General features: G+C 41.5%; 1 non-coding gene across 1 annotated transcript; it reads right to left on the bottom strand.

Moving 5' to 3' along the window:
• Positions 1-11,503: 11,503 nt before the first annotated feature.
• Positions 11,504-11,610, bottom strand: LOC120268200. Its single transcript, XR_005538867.1, has one exon. It is a non-coding gene; the product is annotated as a small nucleolar RNA R71 (small nucleolar RNA).
• Between the last annotated feature and the right edge of the window lie 4,055 nt (positions 11,611-15,665).

Raw genomic sequence — 15,665 nt, 5'->3', positions numbered from 1 at the left:
AATTAGATTTCTAGAAATCCACACGGACGTGTGGATGCCCGATTCCAGCCCTTTATAAAGCCGTGACTTGTACCGATTCAGAGATCCATCATTCATCCTTTCTTCTATCTTTTCTCTAACTTTTGGGATGCCGACTACTAGGGTTTAGAGAGGATTTGGCAAGTCTTTTGGAGTGGTTCTACACTTTGACACCGCGTTTCTCTTGGAAGATAGGTATTGGGGGAGCTTTCGTCAGTACCGATCCAACGAGGTGTGCCCTAGGCTTGACTAGGGGACCTTTGGAGAGGACGAGGCTACTCCACAAGACTATCAATATGAATACCGACGGGGTTTTACAAGGATTGCATGTTTTTACTTTCGATTTCATTATTGATTGTGTTTTGCTCCATGGAGAGCTAAACCTCTTCGTGGGTACTTGGATTTGTGTACCCTAGGATGTATTTGTTTCATTAACCTTTTATTATGCTTTCCTTAATTGATGTTTTTAATTAAGTTCCAATCTTGAATGCTTGTTTAATGATTTCTCCCATCGAGTAACACTAGGGTTGAGAGTCTACATTGGTAATCCTTGTGAGTGAGTGACACACCATAAGGGTTAAACAAAGCAAGATTGGAGAGGGTCCAGAGGGTGAGTAGAGAGGTAGCGGAGCATCCCCTTTTTTCTCCTGTGTGATTTATTCTACCTCCACATTCCAACAGTTCTTTGCGGTCACAATAGAGTGAAGGGTAAGGGATGAACTCCGCTGGTGCTTAGTTGTGCAAGCAACAGAGTGAAGCGTTAAAGTGACTTTAACACATAGGGCTTAATTGTGACTAGGGGTCTTTCACCTGAACCAAAGGGTTAGATCTACATATAGGAATAAGGTTTATCACGTAAAATCCCTAGAGTTTCTTGCAACTTTACACAGTGTGAGTTGTTGAGACTAGTTCATTTCTCCACCTGAGGATAGTGTAGAGTTAGTCACGGTTGACCTTAGGTTTGGGACTGTGTATTTAAGGATGTCCATAACTCCTTAAGCCTTATTTAGGAAGCATAATAGTTGATTTTTCACTTGAAGCAATAATCCTAGGAGGAACAATATCCGAGCACCCCACTTTTATCGATTGCCTTTCCTCTCATTTTATTGTGACTCCCTTTCTTATTTTCTTTAGTTTATTTGCATCAATCTTTATCCACACCATCATTGTTTTATTTCCACTTAGTTAAGTAGTAATCTTGGTGTTTGTATTCCTTATTCCCTATGGATATGATACCCCACTCACCTAGGATTTATTACTTCGACAAACCCATGCACTTGCTGGTCACATGAAAGGGGTGTGTCACTATCCCATATCTCAAAAACTAACTGCAATTCCATTTGAACAAAAGAGGATATTTCATTCCTAAGCTTCGTAGATTTTCTAGGAGGAAAATATTGAGCTAGGAAAGCTTCCACTATCTCCTCCCAAGTAGTGATCGATGTTTACGGCAGTGAGTGTAACCATTGTTTTACTCTCCCCTTCAAGGAAAATGGGAAGGCCTTCAATTTTATGGCATCATCCGTAACCCCATTGATCTTGAGCATGTCGCACACTTCCAAGAAAATTGTCGATGTGGTTGTTTGGATCCTCATCGGCCAAACCATTAAACCATGCTGACAGTTGTAACATCTGGATAAAGCATGGCTTGAACTCAAGACTCTGGGCTCTAATTGGTGGCCTCACATTATTAGAATGCGTGCCAAGAGTTGAGGGTCTTAAATAATGTGAGAGTGTCCTCTGTTGTTCATGCTGTTCAGCCATATTATTAGACCCTTCAATTTCTATCTTAGCTTGATTTAACTGTTCTTGTACAGGTTCCTTTCCCCATCTATAAATCCTTCTTTCAATTTTTGGATCACCTTCAACTAATGTCAAAGGCTTTGCTCAGGTCAAAACCTGGAGCTGCAATCTAAGAAAGAAACTAAAATCGTAACAATGGACGGATAAGAAAGTGTGAAATATGACAAGTGATAAATAGCTAAAATAGCAAAGTGTAAATGCTTCCAAAACGCCTATTCCCGGCAACGGCGCCAAAAACATGACACACTCCTTGCTTGTGTGTACCACAAGTGCACGGGTCATTAAAGTAATAAAATATCCCGGTGAGTGGATAGTAGAATCCACATGGAATAGTTGTTCAGAAATAAGAAGTATTGCTATTTAGCTAGATTGAAAAACAATTTATGATTTGATTTAAGATATTAATGCAAAGAAAAGTAAATAGAAAAGAGAACAAGCAAGAGTAATCGGAGAGGACAATCAGTGGGAAAATGGGGTATCCGGACAATGCTCATCCTAGGACTATATTGCTTCAAGACTAATATTATGCCTCCTAATTGAAGTTGAATGGGTCTTGGAAATCTAAAGTCACACGGTCCCAAACCTAAGGTCAACTGTGATTAGCCCGCTACACTATGCCTTGGCAAAAAGGGATACCTTAACAGCTCACACTGTGTGGGATTACTTGAGGTTCTATGGACTCCAAGTAATAAACCCTATTCCCTAATTTAGATCTAACCCTTTAATCCGAATCCACACTTTTCGTCGAGGTAACATAAACAGGCACATGTCTATGCCGTACATTGCAAATGTGACTACCTATGTGCCCCTCCAAACCATGTAATTGCTTAAGAACATGGAGGTTGGCACACATTCACGTATCTTTGATCACGACTTGTGACTTCACATTTGTTCACTCCATGACTTCATGAACAATAGTACAATCGCAATCTACTTTGGGTTCTTTCTTTCAAATTTGGCTTCACAACCCTTCATGCATGAAAGTTCACAAATATACATGTATTAGCGCTAAAATCTAATAAAAATAATGCTCATCATAAGAAAAGAATACTTCATATTCTTACTACACAAGCACTTATCAGATAGGTTCAAGGATCTCCTGCGGAAATGTCCTCAACATGGGTTCCCTGACTGCATGATTATTCATACTTTCTACAATCGGGTGAACCCAAGCACGAAGCAATTACTTGATGATGTAGTAGGAGGTACCTTAGGCAGTAAAACCCTAGAAGAAGCCCAACAATTCATCGAAGAAATGACTATAACTAGTTATCCTTGGAATACAAGGGATGATAATAAGGTAGCCTGACTTCATGAGATCGATATAGTTACATCATTAGCAGCCCAGGTTGAGTCCTTGAGCAAGAAGTTGGGCACTCTAACATCTCCTAGATTTGCAGCAGTGATGAGTTGCATCGGGTGTGGGATGGACATACTTCATCTGATTATCTGATTCCTATTGGTGGTATAGCTTCAGTGGAACAGGTGGATTTTATAGGAAATGCAATGAGAGGTCAAGGGAATCCGTATAGCAATACATACAATCTGGGGTGGAGGAATCACCCAAACCTTTCTTGGGGCAATCAAGGGCAGAAGAAGACTATTGCACCACCAGGTTTCCAACAACAAGCTCCAAATATGGAGAATAGAGTTTTAGGCTTGGTAAACCAGATGACTGATTTGGAGAAGGCTTTAACCATGTTTATTCAATCTTCAGACATAAGATTTCAATGGATTGAAGCCACACCTCGCAACCACACCGCATCCTTGCATAACTTGGAGAACCAAGTGGGTCAAATTGTGAAATCACTCTCAGAAAGACCTCAAGGGAGTTTACCTATCAATAGGGAGACAAATTCAAGACAGCAGTTAAAGATTATCACTTTGAGGTGTGGTTGTGAAGTTGAAAGTAAGCTCCCTATTGAAAAGATGATGATTGAGCCACCCAAAAAAGTAGAGGTTGAGGAAGGAGCTAAGAAGAAGGAGGTGGCACAACCACCTTACATACCAAGAATTCCTTACCATTCAAGATTAAAAAATGATCAAAATGATGAGCAGTACAAGAAATTTCTTGATGTACTCAAGTTAGGGGTGGCAATAATGTATCCGGACCCGCCGGCCCGGAATAAAAGGGTTTGGACATAAGGTTTGCAAATGCGGGCCGGGTGCGGACATGGCTTGGTTGTCCGAATTTAAATCCGGGCCGGGTCCGGACATAGAAATTCGGACAACCGGGCCCTTTTAACCCCTAAAACTTTAAAAGCCCACAACCTTAGGCCCATTTGTTTTAAGCCCATTCTTCTAAAAACTTTAAACATATATTGTTTTTTCTATTAAGACTTAGATTTTTCTATAATTTGAGTTGAGTTTTGGATTATTGATGTTTTTTTTTACATTTAATATGAGTTAAATTATTTTTGTATAATTTAATATTTGAGCGAACTTAAAAATAGCTTATAGAATTCGGACAAATTTGAACATCCGGACAACCCGGTTTTAAAATAAACCGGGTTTGGACATGGCAAGTTTGTCCGGATTTAAAACCGGGCCGGGTCCGGACACAAGTTTTTCTATTTATATTAGTAGTTGTCCGGACCTGGTTTTGTATGGACCCGAATTTTTGCCACCCCTAATTCAAGTAGTTGTAAATCAATATCCTATTTATGGAGGCGTTGCCTCAAATGCCTCACTATGCAGAGTTCCTTAAGACCTTTTGACAAAGAAGAGGAAGTTGGAGGAGAGTGCATATGTGGTCTTAGATGTTTCATGTTCGACGGTGTTGCAAAAGAATATGCCGAACAAGAAGAAAGATTGATAAGTGCTTGTGTAATAGTAATACAAAGTATTCTTTTCTTACGATGGGCATTACTTTTATTAGGTTTTAGTGCTAATACATGTGTATTTGTGTTCTTTTGCGCATGTAGGGTTGTGAAGCTATGTTTTAAGAGAATAAGCCAAAAGTAGATCGTAAATGCACTATTTAGGGGAATCTTGGAAGGAACAAATGCGAAGACACAAGTGGGGCTCTAAGATACGTGAATGTGTGCCAATCTCCATGTATTCAAGCCATTACAATGGGTTGGAGGGGAACGAAGGCAGTTACATTTGCGTATTCCATCTTGTGCACTGATAGCAAGATCTTCACCAATGAGGCTTTTGATTAAAGAAGAGTTGCGATCTACAGCATAAACGTGTGCCCATTTATGTTGCCTCGATGAAAAGTATTGAATTGGGAGTGTTTTGGCGGAGCACCGTAGCAAGTATTGTAGCAAATCACTGTAGCAAGACATTGTAGCAGTTACTATTCGCAACTGGCCGAAAAATCAGATTTCTAGAGAATCCACACAGGCGTGTGGAAATTCCCCAAAGCCGTGTGTAAATTCCACAGGCCCGTGTGGCAGATCCACAGGGGCGTGTGGATGCCCGATTCCAACTCTATTTAAGCCGCGACTCAGCATAATTTTGGGAATCTTCTTTCCCCTTCTCTCTAACTTTTTTCTGTCTTTTGAGAGGCCGTCGGCTAGGGTTTCGAGAGGCTTTGGCCACATTTTTGGAGTGGTTCTCCGGAGTCGTCGGCACCGATCCAGCGAGGTGTTCCCTGGGCCGGACAAGGGGACCTTTGGAGAAGATGAGGCTACTCCACAAGACCATCGACACGAATACCGAGGGGGTTTTCCTATAAATTGCTTATCTTTACTTTCGATTTCATTGTTGATTGTATTGTGCTCCATGGAGAGCTAAACCGCCTAGTAGGTACTTGGATTTTGTAAACCCTAGGATGATGTTGTCTCTTTGACATTCCATTATGCTTTCCTTAATTGTTGTTTTTAATTGAGTTCTAATCTTGAATGCTTGTTGAATGATTTATCCCCTAGAGTGACACTCGGGTTGAGAGTCAATATTGCTAACCTTTGTGAGTGAGTGACACACCATGAGTGTTAGACATTGCAAGATTGGAGAGGGTTGAGAGGGTGAGATAAGAGGTAGCGGAGTATCCCTTTTTTCCTCCGATGTAATTTATCCTACCTCCACATTCCAAGATTTCTTTACGGTCATAGTAGAGTGAATGGACTAAGGGATGACCTCCTCTGGGGCTTAAATGCACAGGTAATGGAGTGAAGCGTTGAAGTGACTTTAGCACGTAGGGCTTAATTGTGACTAAGGGTCTTTCGCCTGGACCAAAGGGTTAGATCTACGTATAGGAATAGGGTTTATCACTTGGAATCCCTAGAGCTTCTTGCAACTTTACACAGTGTGAGATGTTGAGACTGAGCGATTTCTCCACCGGGACATAGTGTAGAGTTAGTCAGGGTTGACCTTAGATTTGGGATCGTGTATTTCAGGATTTTCACAGCTCATTAAGCATTAATTAGGAAGTATAATGGTAGGTCCTGCAATTGAAGCATAAGTCCTAAGGGGAGCATTGTCCGAGTATCCCACTTCTATCGATTGCCTTATCTCTCACTTACTTGTGCCTCTCATTCTTGTTTCTTTTATTTCTGTTTACATCACATCTTATCAACACAATCATCATCCATCTTCACTTGGTTAAGTAGCAATTTAGGTATTTTTATTCCATACTCTCTGTGGATACGATACCCCAATCACTTGGGATTTATTACTTCAACAAACCTGTGCACTTGTGGGTCACACGCAAGGGGCGTTGTCATAGACCGCGGTAGCTTCATCATTCCATACAACATTGGCAACTTGGGTAAAGAGAAGGCATTGGCAGATTCAGGGGCTAGCATCAATGTTATGCCTTATACATTTTTCCAGAAGCTAAGTTTGGGAGAACCTAGACCCACTTGGGTGAAACTTTAATTGGCCGACTGATCGGTTAGACATCCGAGCGGTATCATTGAGGATATACTTGTGAAAGTTGACAAGTATATATTTCCTACAGATTTTGTGATTTTAGATGTGGATGAGGATGTCATGGTTCCATTGATACTTGGGAGGCCATTCTTGACCACTTCCAAAGCTCTCATTGACATGGACGGTGGGGAATTGGCATTAAGAGTTGTTGATAACAAGCTAACATAACGCCTTATTAAAGCCATGCGACATTCTCTTTATTTCGATGACACTTTGTATCTCCTTGACACCACCGATGAGTTAATTGATGACTATGTGAAGTAAATTTTGTGTCCAGACCAGTTACAGGGGTGGCTTGATCAAGAAGTGTAGAATGAAAAAAATTTATCACTTGGTATAGAGGACAAAATGCAACCTACTCCGAGAGTAATGAAGAGGATGATCCAAAATCTTTTGAGGACAAGAAGATGTCACAAGAAGTGCCCCAATGCTAGTAGAGAGGAGAATTCACAAAGTAAGGGTGACAAACCCTTGTGTGGTGATGATAAGTGCTTGAGTAGGCATATTTTTATATATGTTTTACATGCATTGAGCATCATTTTTATCATGGTTTATGTCTTATATTGTGTATTTGGTGTTCTTTTATGCATATAGGTTGTGAATGCCTTGAAGAGTAAAAAGGAAGCAAAGATAGGCTATAAAGACACAATGTTGGGAGTTCTTATTCAATTCAAGGACCAAGACATGAGAGGAGTTCATAAACATGGAGATGTGTGCCAACTTCCAAGAAGATTCAAGTCAATTCACTAGTTGAAAGGGCACAAAGGCAGCCACGTCTTCATGTTCCTTCTCTTTGTGAAGATTGCAAGACCTCTAAAAGATACATCGTTGAAGAAAAGTTTTATAGCCTACCACATGGACGTGTGCCCGGACATGTGGCCTCAAAAGAAGAGTGTTCGGATCTCGTTTTGTGGAAAGTACTATCGCAGCAATTTTACTGTAGCATTAATATAGCAAAATTACAGTTCAGTGGAACTTCCTGCAGTCCACATAGGCGCGTGGAAAATCAAAACGGGCGCATGGGGGCACGTGACAGGCACGGTTTTGGGCTTTAAATAGGCCGTTTGCCCTATTCTTTAGGGACTTTTTGCGAAGCTTTTGGCGAGCACTTTAAAGGCAAGGCGGCTAGGGTTTTGGAGGTCTTTGGCCAATATTGGGGGGCATCCATCACCAACTTTGATCGATCTTCTCTCCGTCATAGCATAGAGGGAGCCTTCGGCGACCTAGCTTCGGAGAAGGATTCTTCAAGACGTTGGGCGACCCATCAAGGCCATCATCACAAATTTAAGGGAGTTTTTCTTCATAGTTTTCATTGCTTTTCATTGTATTCACCATTGTTTTATAACTTGCTCCATGGATGGCTAAACCCTAGTAGGTATTTGGGCATGTGAATCCTAGGACCTATGTTTTTTGTATTGATTTGCTTTATGTTTCTATTAAATCCGAGTTGATTTGAGTTTTAATCTTGTATTCCCATTGCTTGCTTATTTTATTAATCCTTGTGGTTGATTGGATTTGCTTGATTTGTTACTTTGATGAGAGAGAGGTCTCCATTAGAGTTAGAACTTCAAGGTTAAAGAGGGTTGAGAGGGTGAGTCATGAGATAGTGGAGTGTCCCCTTTCCCTTCCGATTGAGTGTTTCCTATCTCCGTATTCCCTAGACTCTATGCAACCATATTTGGTGTGAGGCATGAGATTGAGAGATTTCTCCACTGGGACCTTGTAGGGGGTTAGGGATCCTTCGTAGGGAATTAGGGTTGGATCTATCTTTAGGAATCAGTTTCACTCTTAGGTGTCCCTAGAGAGTATTGCGGTCATATGGGGTTTGAGGTGTTGAGATTGAGCGATTTCTCCGCCGGGACCTTGCAGGGGACTAGTGTCGGTGGCTTGGAGGCAAGGGCCGGTTATTCTTGGATTGCCTCGACTCATTAGACTCGGTTTAGAAGCATTTAGTGAATCTTGAGCTTCATGTTAGATCCTAGGGGAGCATTGTCCGGGTACCTCATCTTTATTGATTGAGATCTCCTTTACCTGTTTTTCTTGCTCGTTTGCTTGGTTATTAATTCTCTTGTAATTAGTTCATTTCATCACATCCATTGATTTTGACTAGATAACTAAGAATTGGTTAATACTAATACTTCCGTTCCCTGTTGATTCGACCACCCACTCACCGGGGTAATTATTACTTCGACACCCGTGCACTTGCAGTTTACACGCATATTCGGACGTGTCAGGTAACAAACTCAATCATTCTACCTCTAACTTACAAAAATTATGATCATCATACTTTTAAATTTTAGGTAAGAGTGCAACTTTTATTCATGAACCACTGTGAGATAAGAGCAGGTACATCAAGCTTAGTGACATTAAATGATAAGTGTTTGAGTAAACTTGTTTTTATATGTGTTTAACATACATTGAGCATTATTTTATATATGATTTATGTCTCATTTTGTGTATTGGGTGTTCTTTTTTGCAATTAGATTGTGGATGCTGTGAAGAAGTAAAAGGGAGCAAAGATAGGCTAGAAAGGCACGATGTTGAGAGCATTTTTGTTATTCGACGACTAACACATAAGAGGAGTTCACAGACGTGGGAATGTGTGCAAACTTCCAAGCAAATTCAAGTTAATTCACTAGTGGAAAGACACGAAGGTAGTCATATCCTCATGTTCCTCCTCTTTGTGAAGAATACGAGACCTATCAAAGACGCGTCGATGAATAAAACGACTTCTAGCCTACCACATGATCGTGTACCCGATTATGTGGCCTCAAGAGGAAGAATATTTTGACCGCGATGGATGAAAACGCTATAGCAAAGTACCATAGCAATTTTACTGTAGCAATATTATACCAAATTACTGTTCACATGCCCACGTGGAAATTCCTGAAGTCCACACGGGCGCGTGGAAAATCCACATGGGCGTGTGAGGGCATGTGACAGTTACAAGATTTAGCTATAAATAGGTCATTTGCCCTATTTTTCAAGGACGTTTTGCGAAGCTTTGAGAGAGAACTTGGAGGGCAAGTTAGCTAGGGTTGAGGAGAAGGTCTTTGCCAATTCGGGGGGAGTTCTTCAAGATTTTGATAGGTTCCTTCACCGTCATAGCACTTGGGGAGCCATTGGTGACCTAGCTTCAGAGAGGAACCTTTCATGACGTGGAACTACCCATCAAGGCCAATCCACACGAATTCGAGGGGGTTTTATCTATGCGTTCTATTGCTTTTGATTATATTCATCATTGGTTTGTAACTAGGCTCATGGAGGGCTAAACCCTAGTAGGTATTTGGGCATGTGAATCCTAGGATCTATGATTTTGTATTGATTAGATCTATGTTCATAGTTAATTCAAGTTGATTTGAGTTTTAACCTTGTGATTTCATTGCTTAAATGTGTTGTTGATCTTTGTGATTGATTTATATTTCTTGATCCATTACTTTAATATGAGAGATCTCTATTAGAGTTAGAACTTCAAGGTTAAAGAGGGTTGAGAGGGTGAGCCATGAGGTAGTGGAGTGTTCCCTTTCCCCTCCGATTGAGTGTTTCCTATCTTTGTATTCCCTATTCTCTTTGCAACCATATATGGTGTGAGGTGTGAGATTGCTTGATTTGTCCGCCGGAGCCTTGTAGGGGTTAGGGATCCTTCGCCAAGAAATAGGGTTTGATCTACATTTAGGAATCGGTCTCACTCTTAGGTATCCCTAGAGTTTAGTGCAGTCATATGGGGTGTGAGGTGTTGTGATTGTGTGATTTCTCTGCCGGAATCTTGTAGGCGACTAGTACAGGTTGCTTGGAGACATCGACCAGTTGTTCTTGGATTACCTCAACTCAATAGACTTGGTTTAGGAGCATTTAGTGAACTTTGAGCCTCATGAGAGATCCTAGGGGGAGCATCACCAGAATACCTCATCTTTAGTGATTAAGAACTCCTCCATTCCTTTTCTTGTCCATTCACTTGTTTGTTAATTATTTTTGCAATCAGTTCATTCCACCATATTCATTGAATCTAACTAGATAACTGAGAAGTGGTTAATACTAATACTTTCGTTACTTGTGGATTCGACTACCCACTTACCGGGGTAATTATTACTTCGACACCCATGCACTTGCGGTTTACACGCATATTTGGACGTGTCAAGTTTTTGGCGCTGTTACCAGATAACGGGATATTACGAACACTAGGACTTGGTTACTTTAGTCATTCACATTTTCATTTTCTTTTCTACTTCATATTTCTCTCTTTCTCCGTTCTCATTATTTCTTTCATTGATTTTAGCTACAGGTTGTGGCCCGATGGAACCCTTTGACATTGGTTGAAGAGGATCCTGAAATTGAGTGAAGACTTCGTAGAAGGGGCAAGGAACCTGCGTAGGAATAGAATTTCCAGCTGTAATAGGGGTTGAAGAATCTGAAAATATGGCAGAACAAGGAGGGCAACAAAGGACACTTTCAGGTTTTACTAGACCTACACTTTGTGGGACACAATCGAGCATTGTTAGGCCGCTAGTAGCAGCCCAAAATTTTTAGTTAAATCTGGGTTTTATTCAAATGTTTCAACAGTTTGCACAGTTTAATGGGTTAGCCAATGAAGTCCCAAACAATCATATTGATAATTTCCTTGTAGTATGCGACATGCTGAAGATTAATGGGGTTTCAGATGACGTAATTCGCTTGAGAGCTTTCCCATTCTCATTGAAAGGGAGAGCTAAACAATAGCTTTATTTATTGCCAAGAGCTACTATCACAACATGGAACGAAATGGTCGAAGCTTTCCATGCAAGGTTTTCCTCCGGGAAAATCGGTAAAGCTTCGTAATGAGATATCTTCATTTGTTCAGATGAAGCTTGAATCTTTATTTGAGACTTGGAAAAGATTCAAGGATCTCTTGCGAAAGTGTCCACAACATGGGTTCCCATAATGGATGGTAATTAACAAATTTTACAATGGGTTCAACTCAAGCAACAAACAACTTCTAGATGCCTCCACAGGGGGGACATTGGGAAACAAAACCCCCGAAGAATCCCAACAATTGATTGAAGAGATGGGTTAGAATAGCCACTAATGGAATGCAAGAGACAAGAAGGAAGTGGCTGGACTCCATGAGATCGATGTGGTTACATCCTTGGCAGCCCAAGTAAAGGCATTGAGCAAGAAATTAGATACTTTGACTTTATTAAAGGTAGCCGCAATCACAAGTTGTGATGGTTGCGGTGGTTTGTATATGCCATCTGATTGTTCTATCTCGATTACTACTTTAGCCCCAGTTGAACAAGTAGATTTTGTGGGAAATTCGGGAAGAGGACAAGGTAATCCCTATAGAAACACCTATAACCAAGGGTGTAGAAACCATAGAAATCTCTCATGGGGTAACCAAGGGCAGCAAAAAGCCATTGCCCCACCAGGATTTTAGCAAACATCTTTGATTCCGGAGAGAGTTTCAGAATTAGAAAGGGTTTTGTCAAAGTTCATTCAATCAACCAACTCAAGGTTCCAAAACATAGAGGCAACACTCCGAAATCATACTGCTTCATTGTAAAATTTGGAAAATTAAGTAGGACAAAAAGCGAAGTCATTGACAGAAAGGCTTCTAGGAGGCTTGCCTAGTAACACCGAGACTAACCTAAGAGGGCATGCGAAGGTGATCATTTTAAGGAGTAGTTGAGAGCTTCAAGAAAAGCTCACCAGTGAGAACAATTCTAAAATTCTTCTAGCTAAAACCACCACTGGGAAGAACGCTAAAATTTCCCAAGAAAAGGCGAAAGATAATGTGCAAGACAAGGAGAAAAGGCTAGCTGTGTCACCCCCTTCATATACTCCAAGGATTCCTTATCCAGCACGGTTGAAGAAAGACCAAGTTGATGAGCAAAATAGAAAATTTCTGGATCTTTTCAAAAAGTTACACATCAACATTCTGTTGTTGAGGCGTTGTCCCAAATACCTCGCTATGCAAAGTTCTTGAAGGACCTCTTGACCAACAATAGGAAGATGGAGAAGAGTGTGGCGGGGTGTTGGAAGGAAATTATTCGGCAATGCTTCAGAAAAAATTTGCCAAACAAAATGTGAGATCCAGGAAGCTTCATCATACCATGTGCAATCAGAGGTTTGGGGGAAGAAAAAGCTTCGGCCAATTTGGGGGATAGTATTAATGTCATGTTGTACACATTATTTCAGAAATTGGGGTTGGGAGAGCAAAGACCAACCGGCATGACTTTACATTTATTCGTCATTCTATTCGTCATCCTAGAGGTATAATTGAATATGTTTTAGTGAAGTTGACAAGTATATTTTTCCTGCAGATTTTGATGCGGAGGTTCCATTAATTCTTGCGAGACCATTCTTACGCACCTGTAGGACACTCATTGACATTGATGGAGGCGAGATGACGCTGCGTATTGGAGAAGAAAAGATCATATATTGCCTCGCCAAAGCGATGAAGCACTCTTTTGACTTTGATGATACTTGTTATTTGGTTAATGTCAATGATGAGATTACTAATGACTACTTGAATAAATTTTTGCATCCGGATCAATATGAGGAGTGGCTAGATATAGAAGTGGAGCAATTGAACAATTGCGCGGAATAAGTCCTCAATGAGCAACCATAAGAAGGATTCATGAATCAGATTTTTAGCTAAGTCAAAAGGTCAAGACATCATCATCGAAAGCATTCCAACACAATAAGAGACAAGCACGCACAGGAAAAGCACAACATTCCCTCATTCGGTAACATGTTTAAGAATTTTTCCTTGAATATACAGAATTTCTGTCCATCATGTATGCAGGTTGATAAGAAGGAGATTTTTCATCTTTATGCGCCACCATGAGGTAAGGACAGGTATGTCAAGCTTAGTGACGTTAAACAAGCACTTCTTATGAGGCAACCCATATTTTAAGTTAGTTAGTAATAAATTCATGAATGTACATCTTGGTTAATTTTTGTTAATTGCTGGTGTTCTCTTGGAATTTTTGGGTGATTTGGATCATTTTCTATGTTTGTGACATGGTTTGGGGTGATTTTAATGTTTAAAGTTTAAAAATTGGTGTTAATTTGGAGTTTTTGGCACTTAGTGGACTGTTTGCAGAAATTTTACAGTCCACACGGCTGCGTGATATTTCCACGCGGTCATATACAGTACTTACGCTGGGGTGAGGAAAATCCACACCCCCATGTGCCTATATGAATATGAAGGGACACTATTCATCATCTTCTATTTTCAAAGAGCCCTTTCATCTTCCACCCTTCGCTACAATAAAATCCAAGTTTTGATCTCTCACACCAATTGTTTTCAACTCCTTGGAGCATTAGACGTGATTTTTCGGAGTTTCCTCGGAGTTCTCTTCTCTGATTTGTTCCACTAAGCCTTCACTCCCCTCCACCCTTTCCATGTTCTTCAAGACCATTTTCACGGAGCTTTCATGGTATTTTTATGCTATTTCTCATAAAGAATCATGCTAGCCACTTCTTGAATGTTTGAAAATGGATTTGTATGAGGCATAGGAGCCCGACTCCGGCCAAGTCACCAAAGTCGGGCGCCCACGCGGGCGCATGGCCAGTCACGTGCCCGCGTTAGCTGGCCGTGCGCAGCCAGCATGGCCACGCGGCCGCATGGCCACCTTGGCCAAGAGCTGCCACAACCACGCGACTACGTGGCTGGGGCACACGGTCGAGAAGCGTGGAAGGCCGTGCGCTAGGGCCAGCCACAAGTTCGGGCAGCTGGCCCGTGCGGGCGCATAGCCACGCCATCATACCCGAGCACGCTGTGCGCAACCCACATGCCCGCGTGGCAGCCTGGCAGAGCCAAGGACATGCCCACACGGGCGAGTGGCTGACGCACTCGCCCGCATGGGCTGGGACACAGGCCAGTGGCCTATTTTCTCACCAGGCTCGCTGTACTCGTGCGCGTGGTTCCCTGTTTACACTGTATTAATGCCAAACTGATATTTTTAACTATTTTCTTCACAGATATGGCACCGCAGACCAAGAGAATAACTCGGAAATGTCCTCAACATGACAGGGAGCCAACCCCACCACCGGAAGTCAAATTTACTGACCCTGTTCATCAGCAATGGTTTGAGCGTCTCCATCACCTAAAGATTGGACAGTCACGCATTATTGGTTGGGATGTATTAGGGGATATTGGTGTTGCTGAGGAAGTCAGAGCACTTGTTAGTGTGGGAAGTTGGGACCGCCTATTCTCTATTCAGGAGCCTGTCAGGCGAGACATCACCTTGGAGGTTCTTGCCTCATTTTCCTTTGACCGTGACGCACACAACGCTAACTTTGACATAGAGGACACCATTCATTTCCGAGCCTTTGGTCAGCTACATGGGATGTCTCTGAGCTAGTTCTCGATATATCTCGGGTTGTATGATCAAGATTATGCTGACACTATCGAGTGCACAGAGCTCCTCACCGATTACCCTCATGATCTCACTCCGGGCTAGGTTTTCCAAGATTTATGCGGTGGTCATCATTATGTCCCAAGTTAGTCAAAAGCCTTTTTGCTCACATGACTGGCACACAAGTATATTTATGTTATTCTTAACTGGTCAGTGATAGTATGTGGAGATTGTACAGGCTCACTTCACAAGACTGATCTTTTATATCTCCACTCCATGGCACATAGAGTTCTCCTCTATTTGGGATAAGTCGTCACCATTTATTCCATCACCATAGTTGAGTCTTCATCTGAGGACGAGGAAGAACCTGCTGAGGCTACATAGGCATGATAAGTGCTTGTGCGATAAGAATGCAAAGTGTTCTTTCCTTATGACGAGCATTACTTTTATCAGGTTTAAGCGCTAATACATGTGTATTTGTGTTCTGACAATGTCCCCTTGCTTATATCCCCCAAGTGCACGGGTTTGTCGAAGTAATAATCCCGGGTGAGCGGGGTCGAATCCACATGGAGTAGGGAATGAAAATACTTAATTTGGTTCTTAGCTATGTGGAAGATCAATAATGAT

Source organism: Dioscorea cayenensis, chromosome 8, assembly GCF_009730915.1.
Source record: "Dioscorea cayenensis subsp. rotundata cultivar TDr96_F1 chromosome 8, TDr96_F1_v2_PseudoChromosome.rev07_lg8_w22 25.fasta, whole genome shotgun sequence".
In the NCBI taxonomy this organism is placed as follows: domain Eukaryota; kingdom Viridiplantae; phylum Streptophyta; class Magnoliopsida; order Dioscoreales; family Dioscoreaceae; genus Dioscorea; species Dioscorea cayenensis.
This window is presented reverse-complemented; position numbering and strand designations above follow the sequence as displayed.